The sequence below is a fragment of the Microtus pennsylvanicus genome, chromosome 12 (genome assembly GCF_037038515.1).
Source record: "Microtus pennsylvanicus isolate mMicPen1 chromosome 12, mMicPen1.hap1, whole genome shotgun sequence".
NCBI classification, from domain to species: Eukaryota; Metazoa; Chordata; class Mammalia; order Rodentia; family Cricetidae; genus Microtus; species Microtus pennsylvanicus.
In genome coordinates this window covers 34,247,685-34,262,236 of record NC_134590.1, presented here as the reverse complement: position 1 = coordinate 34,262,236, position 14,552 = coordinate 34,247,685, and the positions used below count along the sequence as shown (strand labels likewise).

General features: G+C 43.7%; 1 protein-coding gene across 19 annotated transcripts in view; it reads left to right on the top strand.

The window, feature by feature from the left end:
• Positions 1-14,552, top strand: part of Limch1 (LIM and calponin homology domains 1) — a 303,949-nt gene that overhangs the window by 129,886 nt on the left and 159,511 nt on the right. The gene's annotated exons all lie outside the window — the stretch shown is intronic.

The following is a 14,552-nucleotide window of genomic DNA, read 5'->3' as shown; positions in this document are numbered from 1 at the left end:
TAGAGCAAACAAAGAGGGAAGGAGATGGAAAATTGAGGCTGCTGGGTGTGGTTAGCTCCAGTGCCCGCCTGCCCTTAGGCTGCTGTGGATTGTTCTGGAAGGCTAATTTTATGGCGGAGGAAACTTGCTTACCTCATCGCAGGTGGAAAGTGAGACATGAATTCATGGGTCCTGGTGCTCCCCTCAGGACATGAGGGGGTTCCATTGACAGGTACCCGGTGTCCCCGATGGCTGGGTGCTCCGTTTCCATGGTGTGTAACCGTGCTGGCCTGTGCACTGGTCCCAGAGTTTGAGCTATTGTTCCTGCTGTTGGCTCTGTGCTTCCCCATTCCACAATTATCTGCACTTCATTCCAGTTCCTGGCAAGCTCTCCTTCCTGGCCAGTTTCATCCCTCTGAGTCCTAAACGCTCAGCCACACTGGGCACCTGGCCCTCCACGAGCTGACACTGTGCTGTGCCCTGCGTCCAGTGCTTTGTATGCACGTGGCTATGGCCACCTACCGTTTGAAATGCTCTTTTCCGTGTTTTTTTTATTTGAAAGGTATTTGGGTTGTGCCAAGATTTAGTAGTTGGTCTTACACATGACAGTACTCATGATAATTGTAGTTTTCTTTTTAGCTTGATTCTATGTTCTGTGAAGCAATGACAGCGATAGTTAGCCCTCTCTTACTGTAAACAAAGCATCCAAGACAGGAATCTTTAAAATTAATAAAGGTTTCTGCTTGCAGTTTAAGGGGTTTCTATCCATGGTTGATTGCCTCTTGCTTTTGAGCCTATGTTAAGGTTCAAAAGCCAATTGAAATAAGGACGTCATGGCAAGAGTACAAGGTGAAAGGAACCTGTTCATCCCCAGGCAGGGGAGAAGTGGAAGAGGGAGGCAGTGTCTCTCTCCGGGCACACCTGCAATGACCACCAGTCTCTCTGTAACACTCCTCTTAAAAAGACTAAAAGTCTTCACCAGAATCCAACAGTGCCACACTGGGAACTAAGCATATAACACACAGGCCTTTGGGGGACATTTTCAATCTAAATTACAGCAAAACTCACCTCACCCATCTTTGTTTGCCCAATGGTTCTTGTACAGGGCAGGCATGTAATAGGCATTTGAAGGAAGCATGCAGAGAGGGAAGATTATTCCGAGGTTAGTGTATTTATAACTAATACAATATACTAATATAACAGTATTATATATATAATATATATAATAATATAACAGGCCAGCAGATGTATATTAAGTCTGATCTATCATAATCTATAATAGATGCTAGAGCTAAATTTAAGACCTAACCAAACAATAAAGATCACAGAAAACAGGATTTACCTGGGTTAGGCAATGGTTTTTACACATAACATCATACTTACAGTCATAAAACAAGATAAATAGGATTCTGCCAAGACTGGTTTTTCTTGTTGTCATTTTGAGATATAGCCTTTCCATGGCCTTAAACATACCATGTAGTCAAGTCTGACCTTGAACACACGATTCTCCTGCCTCGTCCTGCTTACCGCCGGGATTAAAATGGGTCACAGTTGCTGACAAGTAGGCATCTTGTTCTTCAAATGGTACCATGTGCACCTACCTACACAGTGGGAAAATACATGAAAGGATAAGGGACCTTTCTCTAGAATCTGTAAAGAATGCTTGCTATTTAATGACAAAAAGGATGAACAACCAAATGTGAAAATGGACAAAAGATGTAAATAGATATTTCTCTAAAATATCCAAAATAGCTATAAACACGGGCAAAAAGTACATGAAAAGATGCTTGATGTCCTTAGATCCTTAGTACCTAGAATTCTTCTGACCTAGCAGTTACAGTTCTGAGGACATGCCCAAGGGGCATGAAAGGCAGATCTGAAAACTCATACACAGATGCTCCCAGTCACATTATTCGTAATAGCCAACTGGTGGGAACCCCCAAATGCCCATCAAATGACGAGTGTTCTCTCTATATAGTGCCCTTTGGTTTCATTGTAAGGAGGAATGAAGTACTGATGTATGCCCCAGTGTGGATGACCTGAGTGGAGGACGTTAGTCACAAAGACCACATCCTCTGAGGCCATTTGGATGAAATATCCAGAATAGGTAAATCTCTACGCAGAGAGTGGATTAGCAGTTTCCTAAGGCAAGGCGTTGTGGGTGTGTAAGAGAGGAAAGAATGCAAATGGGCTTGGAGTTTCTTTTAGGGGAAAGGAGATTAAAGTTACTTGTAGGGATGGCTATAATAATCACAATAGCTATTGGAGTTTAGATTTCTAATGGTCAAGCTGTAGGTGAATAATACTTCATTAATAACATACACACATATTTAAATTTATTTTATTTCAAAAAGTCCAAAATATCATCTAGATGTACTTCTGGCTTTTTTTTTATGTTCTGTCCTTACTGGTATGACATTCTAATGTATTATTTGTATTTTAGAACTTCATTGATGACATTATATTCTCGATTGATTATATATATAAATATATATAATATCTATATATAGATATAAAATCTCTCTGTATATACATATATATATATATATTATAAGAGAGGTTCTTGTTTAAATAAGTGTGACCTCTCAGACTTGTGTGCTGTTGCCTACCTGGCACAGGTGATGAGGACCCAACATGTCTGATGCCCACATCTGGCCCTCCCCTACCTGGCCTCAGGAGCAGAGACCCTGCACTTTGGTTGCAGAGCCCCTAAGGTAGAATGGCAGGTGCTATGCGAGGAGAGTTGTCACTGGTGTCTTCCCACTCGCCCTTACCCCATTAGTGTACCCCATGACATATCACAAAGGGACTCTGCTGCCTCCTTTGGGGGCAGCCAGCTTCCAACTGTCCTTTGGAGTAATCAAGACAACACCCCTCTTTCTATCCTGCTCCCACAGATCAGCAGCCACTCCATGAGGTGAGAGCTGCGGAGAGTGGCCTGCGAGCCTATCAGATGACCCTGCTGCTATCTGGTTGCCTGGAAGCAGTTTTAAATGTGGACCTCAGAGAATGATTTAGCTATGATCCACAAAAGTTGCAACGTTATGAGTGGATCTGTGGTCTGTTGTAGTTTCCAAATTGATGTTTAAAGCTTTTTAAAGACTTGATAGTTATTAATTTCCTATCAATTCAGTCAACAAACAAGCACTAAGGCCCTGCCTGGGACTGGCCTCTACCCTAGCTAAGATTGCAGAGAGGCTGGACTCTTCCTAATCAACTAGATTTTCTGTGATTTGGGATAAGTAGGGAAGCCAAAGAGCTTTGGAACCTGGTAATGGAGGACAACAATCTCTTCCTAGGGAATGCTTCAATAAAGAGGCAGCATTTAAGATGTATTGTAAAGGAGGGGTAGGAGTTTATTAGACCGTAAAGGACTTGGTAGGTGGGGCTGTCTAAAGACAGAAAACTGCAGGTCTATGAAAGTACTTAGTCACAGGAAGGGTGGGCTAGGGCCAGCGCATGTGCTTGGTGGGGCGGAGTGGGGTGTGAGATCAGGATCAGAGCCGTTTGTGAGAGGGATTGAGCAGCTTGTTGCAGAGGTTCCAGCAGCACATGGTGAGCAACTGTAGCCAGGGTCATTCCTACATAGAAGAACAGTGATTTGGGACATGAACCCTGTGATGGAGACTTTGATAACTTTTTTCCTGTTCTCTAACATGAATATGTGTAACTGTAATTTTGTGCCCCCCCCCCCAGCTACAGGAGCTGTAAACAGGCTCCCTCCACCTGTCTCATTCTGTTCACCCACAGTGCAAATTCCTACTATGTACTTCCCAGTTCTTAAGTTCCCTTCTTTGTTCGTCGTTTAAAACATGGGTTACCTCCCCAAAGAATGACGTGCGCTCTTGTTTGCCTGTGGCCCCCACACCATCTGAGTCTGTGGCAGCCCTGCTGTAGAACCCAGGCCCATGAGTGTGCCCGGGCTTAGTGGGGGTGCGTGTGAGGATGATGTGCAGACCGAACAGGAAGCACACGGTTCTAATTGGTCTCACTACAGCAGGATCTCCCAGTAACAGGAAGCACACAGTCCTAACGGGTCCCATCACAGCAGGATCTCCCCTTTTGAGATAGCAAGATCCTCTGCATCCGTTGACTCCCCCACCTCCCCGTCTCTTCAGAACATCAAGTGAGGTGGAGCCAGGAAGCCTTGAAGAGTTAACTCTCAGCTAGCCTTTGACAGAAAGCAGGACCAGTGCCTAGGATGGAGTCCCAACCTCGATGTGTTTGTCCTTAGAGCCCTCACTGCCTTCCCGTGTGGGCATCCTCCCTTCCTTCCTCCCGTCCTCAGCTTTTCTGTCGCCTTCTGCCCTCTCCAGGGGATGACGCCCATGTAGAGAACTCATGAGCTCACTTGTTCCCTCCGTTATCTCCCTCCGCCTAATACTGGATGCTTAGGAGGAGAGCGGAACCAGTGATTGACACGTCAGACTTCCAGCTGTGGGAGGCAGGGTGGAAACTGGCGTGGAGGAAATGATAACGCTGTGTGCACTATGAGGTGTGTACTATATATACACACCTGGCCTGTGCCAAGTTGACTGTTCCTTCCACACTCCTCTCGCTTTCTTACTAGCTGGTGTTTTTGCCCCCAGTTTCAGAGGGAGAGATGGAGGCTCCTGGATGTTGACTACTTAAATAACTTTAATTGTGACTTATAGTTGGGATGTGAATGCAGGTGTTTGTTCCTGGTCATTTCTATTACTCTTAGGATCTTATGGGTTTTTGATTCTGAGGACTTCTTATTGAAGGAGCCTGCCGTGGGGGGGGGGGGGGGGCTAGAGATGGCCGCTTACCCACCTTGGGCTGCACAGGAAGCCTTTTGAGTTGGATCATTGCGTTTTCGTTATCTAAGGTTCCTCTCCACCCTACTGACAGTGAACATAGCAAGAACTAAGTTTTTTAGCTTTGTGAAAGAAACACTAATTGCAGTCATTAATACATAATTACTACATAGCGCAATGGTGATTACATGTATCACTGCCTGTGTCAATGTAACTTTATACCCACCCTATTTAGCAACACTAAATTCTGTTCCCGTGTTGCCATTTTCGCAGTTCATTAACCATGTGTGCCATCTCAAATTGGTAGCTAATGAAAGCAGAAGAGAACTTTAGTAGAAGTCTTGGTGGGAAAGGCAGTTTGAGGTTGAGGGTTTGAATACTAGGTGGAGGCATTTGGAGGGTGTATTAGTTTGAATACCAGGGGAAGGCATTGGCTGGCATATTAGTTTGTGAAAAAACACTGAACGAAAGTAACCAGCATGTAAGGGTTCATTTGACTTATATCTTGTGGTCCATTGTTGAGGGAACGTGAGACAGGAATTCAAGTAAGAAACCAGAGGAAAAAATTCAGAGCAGAGACCATTGAAGACCATGAAGAGCAGAGACCATGAGACTGCTGGCTGGCTTACTCCTCGTGGCATGCTGAGCTTGCAGTTTTATACAACTCCCCTTCCCAGGGGGATGGTACCGCCCATAGTGAGCTGTGTCTTCCTCATTGGTTATTAATCATTAATCGAGAAAGTGCCCTGCTGACATGCGGACAGGCCCATCTAATGGAGGCTATTCCTCCATTGAGGTTTCTTCTTAGGTGACTCAAATTTTTGTCAAGTTGACAGAAATGTAGCTCAGAGGGTAGGTATCCTGTGACACTAGAAAACCTGGATGTCATCTGGAAGAGGGGATGATCTGATCTAAGGCTGGGGTTTTAGAAGCACCGGTGTCGTGGACTTATTAGTGTGGGGGCTGGCGATTATTTGTGGGGGTGCAAAAAAATTGTATGTAGAGTGCTGTAAATGAGACATCTCGACCACCATCTCTTCGCCCAAGGCCTTTGTGGAAGAGAGGGCAGAAAGAGTGTAAGAACCAGAAGTCATGGCAGACTGGAGTAAGAGAATATGTGCGCAGACAGGACCGTCACACTCAGGAACTCACAGCAATTGTAGTTGCCTATGCAAGACCAAGCCAGCCAACATTCTGGTATGAAGTGGGGAGGGGCTCATGGGACTCCACCCTAGCTGAGCAGCTGTTGGCAGCTCATGGCTTCAGCTGTCAGTTGACCTTAAGGGTGTGGCCCTAGTAGGTTAACTGTGCTCCAGGGGATGGTCCCATACCTATGAATATATGAGCAGTATAAATTGGAGTGGGTGGGTTATTTAGAAAATTAAAGGAAAACATAAAGGTGGGAGGGCCAGGAAGGCAGGGGTGGACCTGAGAAGAGTTAGGATGTGGAGTGGGGTTGTGTTAATACAATCATGATACTTGCAAGAAATTCTCAAAGAATTAATAAAAAATTTTTTAAATGGAGGATGATAGGAAAGGATCCTGTCTGGATTTAAGAAGAATCTATCAGTGGGAGCTGTCACCTCAGACATGTGCCTTGACCTTGATGAGTGACTTTCCATGTCTAGGTCATTTGATTTGGTCCCTTCTAACCCCAGAGTCCATAATTTCCAGGCAGCAGGAATGGCTGCTCAAGAGAGGCTTGGCAAGAGAGCTTGAAAATTCAATCAGCGGACCCTCAGAGCTGTAGATAGGTGCTTTCCACTCCTCTCGGTGATGGTAGATCATGAGACATAAAGATTCAGGGACGTATGTAACCAGGTGCTTGGTTTCATGTTTGAGGACAAGGTTTTCTTAGGTAAGATTTGCCATATTGGTTTCCTTTTCACCGGATGAGGTCCTCCCAGTGAGAGTCAATGTGAGGTTGGCATATAACTAATTAACACTACATCACAGTAGTGACAGAAACGTGATTGCATTTGTGCAGTGTGAGTTTGGCATTAGGGAAGGCTAGAGGTGAAGTCAGCTAGAACTCGTGGGGAGTGGGGAAAGAGAACCAAGAGTTGCTTGTGAGTGTTTTAGGACTAGGTTTAGGTGGGCCACATTACTCCTACTCAAGCTCCATTGGCCAAAAGTCCGTTACATTCCTACAGTAAATGGGAAAGGAGAGTGTGGCTTAATCTGTCTGGGAAAGAAGGAAGACAAGTGGAGGGTTGGTGGACAGACTCTAACACGGAGTTCTGTCAGAATAGCAGCGTTGGTCAGCTCAGCTTCATGGGCCTGGGATCAGCCTCCTGGTTTCAAGGCAGCAGAGACCTTCTTTGGAAGCTTCTGTGATGTTCTTGGTGTGCTCAAGACACGTGGTGTGCGTGTGGCCTACCTGTTACCTGTTCTGGACAAAAGACAGCACCCTCCAAACATTCGGTAGAAGGTAGCGATGACAATTTGTATTCCAGCAGTATTTTACTAGCATGGAGTCCTCCTTGGTTCAGGTTTTGCTTTCCCTTTTCTTTTAGTAATTCCCCTCCCCCCCCACACACACTCTTAAGAGTTTGTTAATGTTCCTGGTTCTGCCAAGACAACTCTAAGAGGAAAACTTTAAATGACATCTGTAACGGGTTTATGGTCAAGATCGCATTGATCACTTGCTTAGGTTTGAAACCAGATGCCATGTTCGATTAAATGAAAACGCCCATACCTTCATTCAGGGCTCACAGTCAAATCCAGAAAACCATCAAGGAAACCACGTAGAGGAACACTCTTGAGCCAAATGAAAGGGGACACAAAAATGGGTCATTTTGTCATCGCTGCTCCCAATTGCAGCTGTGCAAACCGAGCTAATGAGACGATGATGTAAGGTATTGTTGGAAAGCACAAAGCAATTTCCCGTAAGATGAAGCATGAACTTCCCATCCCGGTGTTTGAGGTCCATAGCGGCTCTCTCCCACACTTTAGGATAATTACGGAGCCCGGATCTCTGAAGTGAATGATGTGTAGAGTAAGTTCAGTATGCCTGAAATGCTTCCTCCTTTACACCTGACTGTCCACGTTCCTGCTACAGTCCGGAAGCAGTCTGTCTGGTGGTCTAGTTCACCATGTCTGGACAGAATCTTTATAATTACATGGTTCTGTGCCCCTTTCCAGAGCTCTTGTATAACCTCTGAGAAACAGCAGAACTTCTTCCTGCAAGTCCAAAGATTAGAGACAGGTTTTGGTTCATTTGGTTTTTGTTGTTATTGTTGTAGATATAAATACTTATTTATAAATACAAAGCAACGCTTAAGAAATGTCTGAGAGGCCACCACATTCTGCACATGGAGAGCCAGAAGGTTGTTGAATGCAGTCTGTGCTTTAGTCAGAACACCGGTATCATTCCTGGCTCAATACTTTTCTAAGGAATTCAATAGTGCATTACTCTTTAAGAGTCATGTTTACTGGATTACATGCTGCGTGTGTCTTTAACACATGGTGGCCGTGCGTAGGTGGTGTGACAGCGAACCATACATGTGCACAGTCCTTTAATTCCTGTGGCTCTTAAATCCACTAGTGAGCATGCATTTCGACATAGAGACCTGGTCTTCCCTGCTTTCCTTTGGGTTCCACCCCTGGCTTCAGAGCCAATATCATATGTGATCCACAGACACTTGTTGAGTCTGTGAAGAAGCAGTGGAATGGTTTTTTTGTTTTTTTTTTTTTTTGAGATATGGGTCACAATGTATGTCTTCTCTTGGGTTTATATTGCTATGATGAAATACCACAACCTAAAGAAATTTGGGGAGGAAAAGGTTTATTTCATTTTATTTACATATCACAGTTCATCATCAAAGGCAGTCAGGGCAGGTACCTGGAGGTAGTCGCTGATGCAGAGGCCATGGAGGGGTGCTGCTGTGTATTGGCTTGCTCCTCTTGCCTTGCTCAGTCTGCTTTTTTTTTTATAGCATACAGGACCACCAGCCCAGGGATGGCATCGCCCACAATGGGTTGGGTTCGCCCTTATTAGTCACTAGTTAAGAAAACGCCCTGCAAACTTGCTTACAGTCTGATCCCATGGCGGCATTTCTCTCAATAGAGGTTCCCTCGTCTTAGAGTGCTTTGTAGCTCGTGTCAAGCTGACATAAAACTATCTAGCACAGTGTGCTGAGTTTAGAACGTGAGCTTAGGGTGCACCGTTTAAGTTGTATCTGAAGAGGCACCTTCTTTTTTACTTACCTTTAGTGATGTTAATTATTTTAACAATTGAAATTCGTCTAAGATAGTAGTTTTCTTACTTATGGTTTTCTCCACAGTCACACACTGCCAGACAGCGAGTAGTTATTAGTCAATAGGACTTATTTCTCTGAGATCTTTATCCAAAGGTGGCCGATAAGAGAAACTAGCTAAATGTCATTTTAGGCTTTGGCGGCTGGCTAATGGGAAATGGAAATGAAGCAACTTGGACTCACCTGCTACAGCGGGAAATGCTCAGCTACTAAATAAAGAAGCAGGCAATTTGCATTTATCACAGCCTCACGGTGAGCATTGTCTGGAAGCTCAGTGCAATCCTAGATGGAGGCGAGGGCTTTCTCACCCCTGTTTTATTAAGGGGGAAACTAACCCTTGCTGAGTACCTTCCCAGTTACTTAGAGTTGGTAAGTATGGGATCTGCCTGCTAGAACTTAAGACTCCTGACTCCCAAGGTCATGTCACCCCCTGATCTTCACTCTGAGTGCCGTAAATTATCTGTATGATTGATTACTTTACTTTTTCTGATTCCCATAATACACATCACTATATATAATATAAAACATATATATAGTTGTAAAGTTATCTTTATACTTATTCACGAATGGTGTTTTACAAATATAAAGTAAGTTACTTCGGTCTCTATTTTAAAGTACTTCCTGTTGAATTTAGGAAAAAAAAAATCTTGACACCTCACGTGGACATCTTGCGCTCCGGTCTTCCTCCTGCTCATCATGCTCCACCGTACTGAACATCTGAAAATCCCTGAATTTACCAACCCTACTCTTCCATCCAGGCTTCTCTGTTAGCCTCTCTGTCTGTTTGGAGCTGTTGCCTGCATCTCTCTCAGTAACTTTGTGGTATTCAATTGTTTGTTCTTCAATGTTACCTCCCAAGAGTTTAGCCTTCTGACCATCAGTTGAAGTATTGGTCACATGACTGGTCACCAGACTGGTCTTCTAGTGTTTATGATTATCTCAAGATTTCTTTTTGTTTGTTTTACTTGTTTTCTCCTCCCCACGCTGCTTCACTCTCTCATCTATAGCAAGGAATAAAGCCTTTCTCGTCCGCTTGTATGCCTACAATAAGCACACGCCACAAATACGATAAGCATTTGGCAATAGCTCCTTCTAGTCAGTCCTTTTATCTCCATTGTTTTTTGTGTTACTGGTTTTATAATATGTAAATATTTAGCCTTGAAGATATGGGATGATACCATGCTTTCATTTTTTTTGATGCGTAAAATTATATCAATTTCCAAGAAGGAAAGAAAAGATTTTGAAACAGGGATTCAGTTTATAGACCAGAATAGCCTGGCACTCATCACCAGCATATCCTACTGCAGCCTTCCCAGTACTGGGATTGCAGGTGGCACCACCATGCCCAGTCCAGAAACATCTTTCGATGAGTACAAAGATGATTTTCTTACCTGACAGAGTAAACTACCTCCCAGGCCATCTAGCTAAAGGCTTTGGAAAGGATACCCCACAGGCAGGACAATAGTACAGTATTCCTGGAGAAAAGACATTTTGCCATGTCTGGAATTCCTGCTCATGATGTTGTAGACCATCCATAGACTGAGCAAGAATATGACATGTCTTCCACGTTCCATCTCCTTAATAGATAGTTGCTTCTAGTTCTGTTCATTCTTACAGATGTTACCACTATATGTATGTGCTGGGATTAAAGGCATGTGCCACTGTGGCTGGCCTTTACCCCATGATATTTTGACACTGTTCTTCGTTGTTCTTTGAAGCTTCTCTCTCTCTCTCTCTCTCTCTCTCTCTCTCTCTCTCTCTCTCTCTCTCTCTCTCTCTCTCTCTCTCTCTCTCCCCTCCTCCTCCTCTTCTTCCTCTCTTCTCTTCACTCCTCTCTCCTTCCTTCCTTTCATCCTTTCTTCTCCCTTTCTGTCCCTTACCCTCTACTCCTTGCTCTTCCTTTCCCCTCTTCTTCCCTTTCCTTCCCTTTTGCTGTAGCTCTCTTGGAAAGCATTCTTTTTTAATTTATTTATGTACACTGGCATTTTGCCTGTATATATGTCTGTGTGGGGGTGTCGGATCCTCTGGCACTGGAGTTACAGATAGTCATGTGCTACCTTGTAGATGCTGGGAATTGAGCTCAGGTTCTCTGAAAGAGCAGTTGGTCCTCTTAACCACCAAGCCATCTCTCCAGCTTTAAGCTGGTCTTTCTAAAACAGCAACCTGTAGCATAAATAACCACCCAAAAGGTAAGGGTTGACCTGGTTATATTACCAGCTGTGTGTATCTTGGGCTGTCTGATTGGTACTTAGTTTTTCATTTTACAGACGTGGTGGAGCATACATATAACTTCTTTCTTAGAACAAGGCTTTTGGGTAATAATGCACCTCAGAAGGGACATAAATATAAAATATCACCATGCTCATCACTGAACAACCTGTCATCCATAAATTTACATGGATGGGAAGCAATTGTGGCTTTAAGTAAAATTATAGATGAATATTCTTCCTCATAGTTGTTGCTGCTTGTCTTTTTGTTTCTTAGTAAACAAACTTTTCCTCAGTTTAAGGCAAAATACAAGATAAAATCCAGGTTCTGGGTAATGTGAATTTGATGTTACTTTTGTTGTTGTATACTGTAAATTCCGTACAGAGCCAAGAGACTGTTTACACGGGAAAACACAGCTGTGCAGTCCTGAAAATGTCCTCAATGTGAGAGAGCAGTATGTCCTTCTGTTTTCTTGGTTTTTAGTGAAACGTTTTGAGAGAGGTTGTAGTTTTCCACCACCCCTTTCAGTAAAGTACCGTGTTATGGTTTGCTTTGTTTCTTTACTTTCTTGACATCTTCAAGGGATAGGGAAGTGTCTGTCATCAGAACAGTCTATGAAGGATGAATGAGTTTATAAAAGATGGGTGAGTAGAGCTATCAATACTACAATATCAATGAGTCCCTTGGATGCAGAAGACAAAGGATGCCCTTTGAAAAGAATTTTTAGCCAATACATTATGGAGGAGAGTTGGTTTTTTTTTCTACTTTCATCAGTTAGCAATATATCTTAAAACCTATTAGCAATGCTATGTCATTTGGTTTTTAATATCTAAAATTATTTGAACAAATGATATATCAAAAGTTCTCTCAGTCCATTTACATTGGCAAAAAACTTACACAAAAACGTGGGGAAGTATTCATAGAGAGTATATGGGCTGAACTCTGCTAGCTTCTCCAAACCTCATCTCTTTAAAGCCGCTCTTGAACCTGCATTACAGTTGATAAAACAGGCTAACAGGCATGTCTGGACCACCACTAGAAAGGGACTCAGCTGGGTGTTGGATTCAGGCAGTCCCCAGAATGAATGCTTTCCCATCAGTTCTCCAGTATCCTCTGTGGCTATTAGTAAGGACATAGCTTCCATATGCATTGGTAAGACATGCTCTCCAAGGGAGATTGTCCAACCTTCAGAACAGACAGTCACTCCTCTGTGTTCATAGAATGCAGAAACGATACCATTTTATAGAAAGGACTAGAGAACCTGGAGATTTGGAAAAGGGAACCTGGAAACAATCCTCTGTGGGTACTGAGGGATGGCTGCTTCACTAAGACAATGAGCAGGACAGTGTATTACGGTGTGGTGTGGTGTGGTATGGTATGGTATGGTATGGTATGCTTGCCCTTTTAAAAATTATGTGTACTTGCCTGGTGGTGGTGGTGCACACACCCTTAATTCAATACTCAGGAGGCAGAGATAGACAATCTCTGTGAGTTCAAGACCAGCCTGATCTACAAGAGCTAGTTCCAGAACAGCCAGGGCTGTTACACAGAGAAATTGTGTGTCGAGAAACAACAACAACAACAACAAAAACCAAAACCAAGAATTATGTGTACTTAAGTTTTTTCGTTGGCAATTCTTCACATTGTCTTTAGGAACTAGACTGTGGCCCCATGGGAGCATTGGGAACAGCAAGCGATTTACACTTTGCTATATATCCCTTTGTTTTCCTTTGAGTTGTCAAGACTGTACACAGATGTTTTATAGTTCTATTTAAAATTACACGATGAGAAGCTACCAGGAAAAAGAATACATGCTAAGAATTCCATCCATTCAGTTGTACAGTGAGTGAGAGACTTGGGATTGCTCAACCTAAATGGGACGTCTTCATCAAACCCCTTCCTTCAAGGCTTAGGGGTCTATGGAGAAGAGCAGAAGGAAAAACTGTAAGAGCCAGGGTAATGGATGTCACCAAGGAAACAGCCTCCTCCAGACACAACAGGACCAATGCACAGATGAACTCACAGATGCCCAGGACCTGTATAGGTTCAAGTCAGAGGGGATCCCAGCACTAACAAGAGAAGGTGGTCTTGGAGCCCCACCCCTAACTAAGAAGCTGTTTGAAGTTGATACCTGCTGGCTAAGAGAAAATCAGTTTTCTGCAATGGAGTGTTCCTAGTTACATCAACCACAGTCCAGAGAAGTCCCCACACCCAGGAGTAATGGCCAACACTCATATACCCTCCCCTTTTATGGACTTTTTCTTTTGTTTTGGTATTTTTTATCTTATTGGTATTTTGCTTGCTTGTTTTGATTTTTTGTTTTTGTGTTTCTGTGCAGGTTTTTGCTGTTTTGAGAGAGAGAGAGAGAGAGAGAGAGAGAGAGAGAGAAGAAGAGAGAGAGAGAGAGAAGAGAGAGAGAGAGAGAGAGAGAGAGAGAGAGAGAGAGAGAGAGAGAGAGAGAGAGAGAATATAATGTTCAATGGATAGGGAACTGAGAAGGTTCTGGGAGGAGATGAGGGAGTGGAAAGATAAGATCAAAATATATTGTATGAAAATTAATTAAAACAAATTAATTTGAAAAATTCTGTCCTTTTTTTTTTTCCTTTCGAAATCTTCTGTGTATTTTAAGCCAAAGGACAGGGAATTTTAATACCATCTAAGAGAACATACTGACCTAGGTCACGTGGGTACTGGGCCTAATGGGACCTCTGAGCATCTCTGGGGAAGTGACTCAGCCATACCAGACCTCAGCTTTCTATGCAGTAAAATGGGAAGTTACCTCTAACTCAAAACGCCAACAACCCAAGCATAGGTTTTATAGAAGTACTTTTCCAAAAGGGTTAAAGGCATGGCTAAACCAACCTGGTTAATGGAAAAGAGTAGCCACCTTGGCCTCGGTGAACTAAGTGTCCCATGCCTGCTCTGACCATTACGTGCTGGAGCAGTGTGTGTGCCTTGTAATGAATGACATGTCCGGAGACCTGGCGCTGAGCTTCGGTACAGAAGCAGAGCATCCTATCCCATTGCTGTGCTGTCTCCATCCATGTGGAGTGTCTGAGAATCTGTTGGTGACCTGTGGAATCTCTCCGCGGGGCCTGGAGCCTTTACTGGGGTCTTAGATTGCAGGGCAGAGAGCAGAAGTCGGCAAACCTTTCCTATAAAGGGCCACAGAGGGGACATCACCCACTTTGTAGGCCATGTCTTCTCTCACTGCTCACTGAACACTGAGGCTGTAGACAAGAGGAGCTGCACACTAATCTTCACAAGCGGGCTTGGCTGCGGCTGTGTGCCAGTAAAACTTCATTTGCAAAACAGGTGCTGGATACCC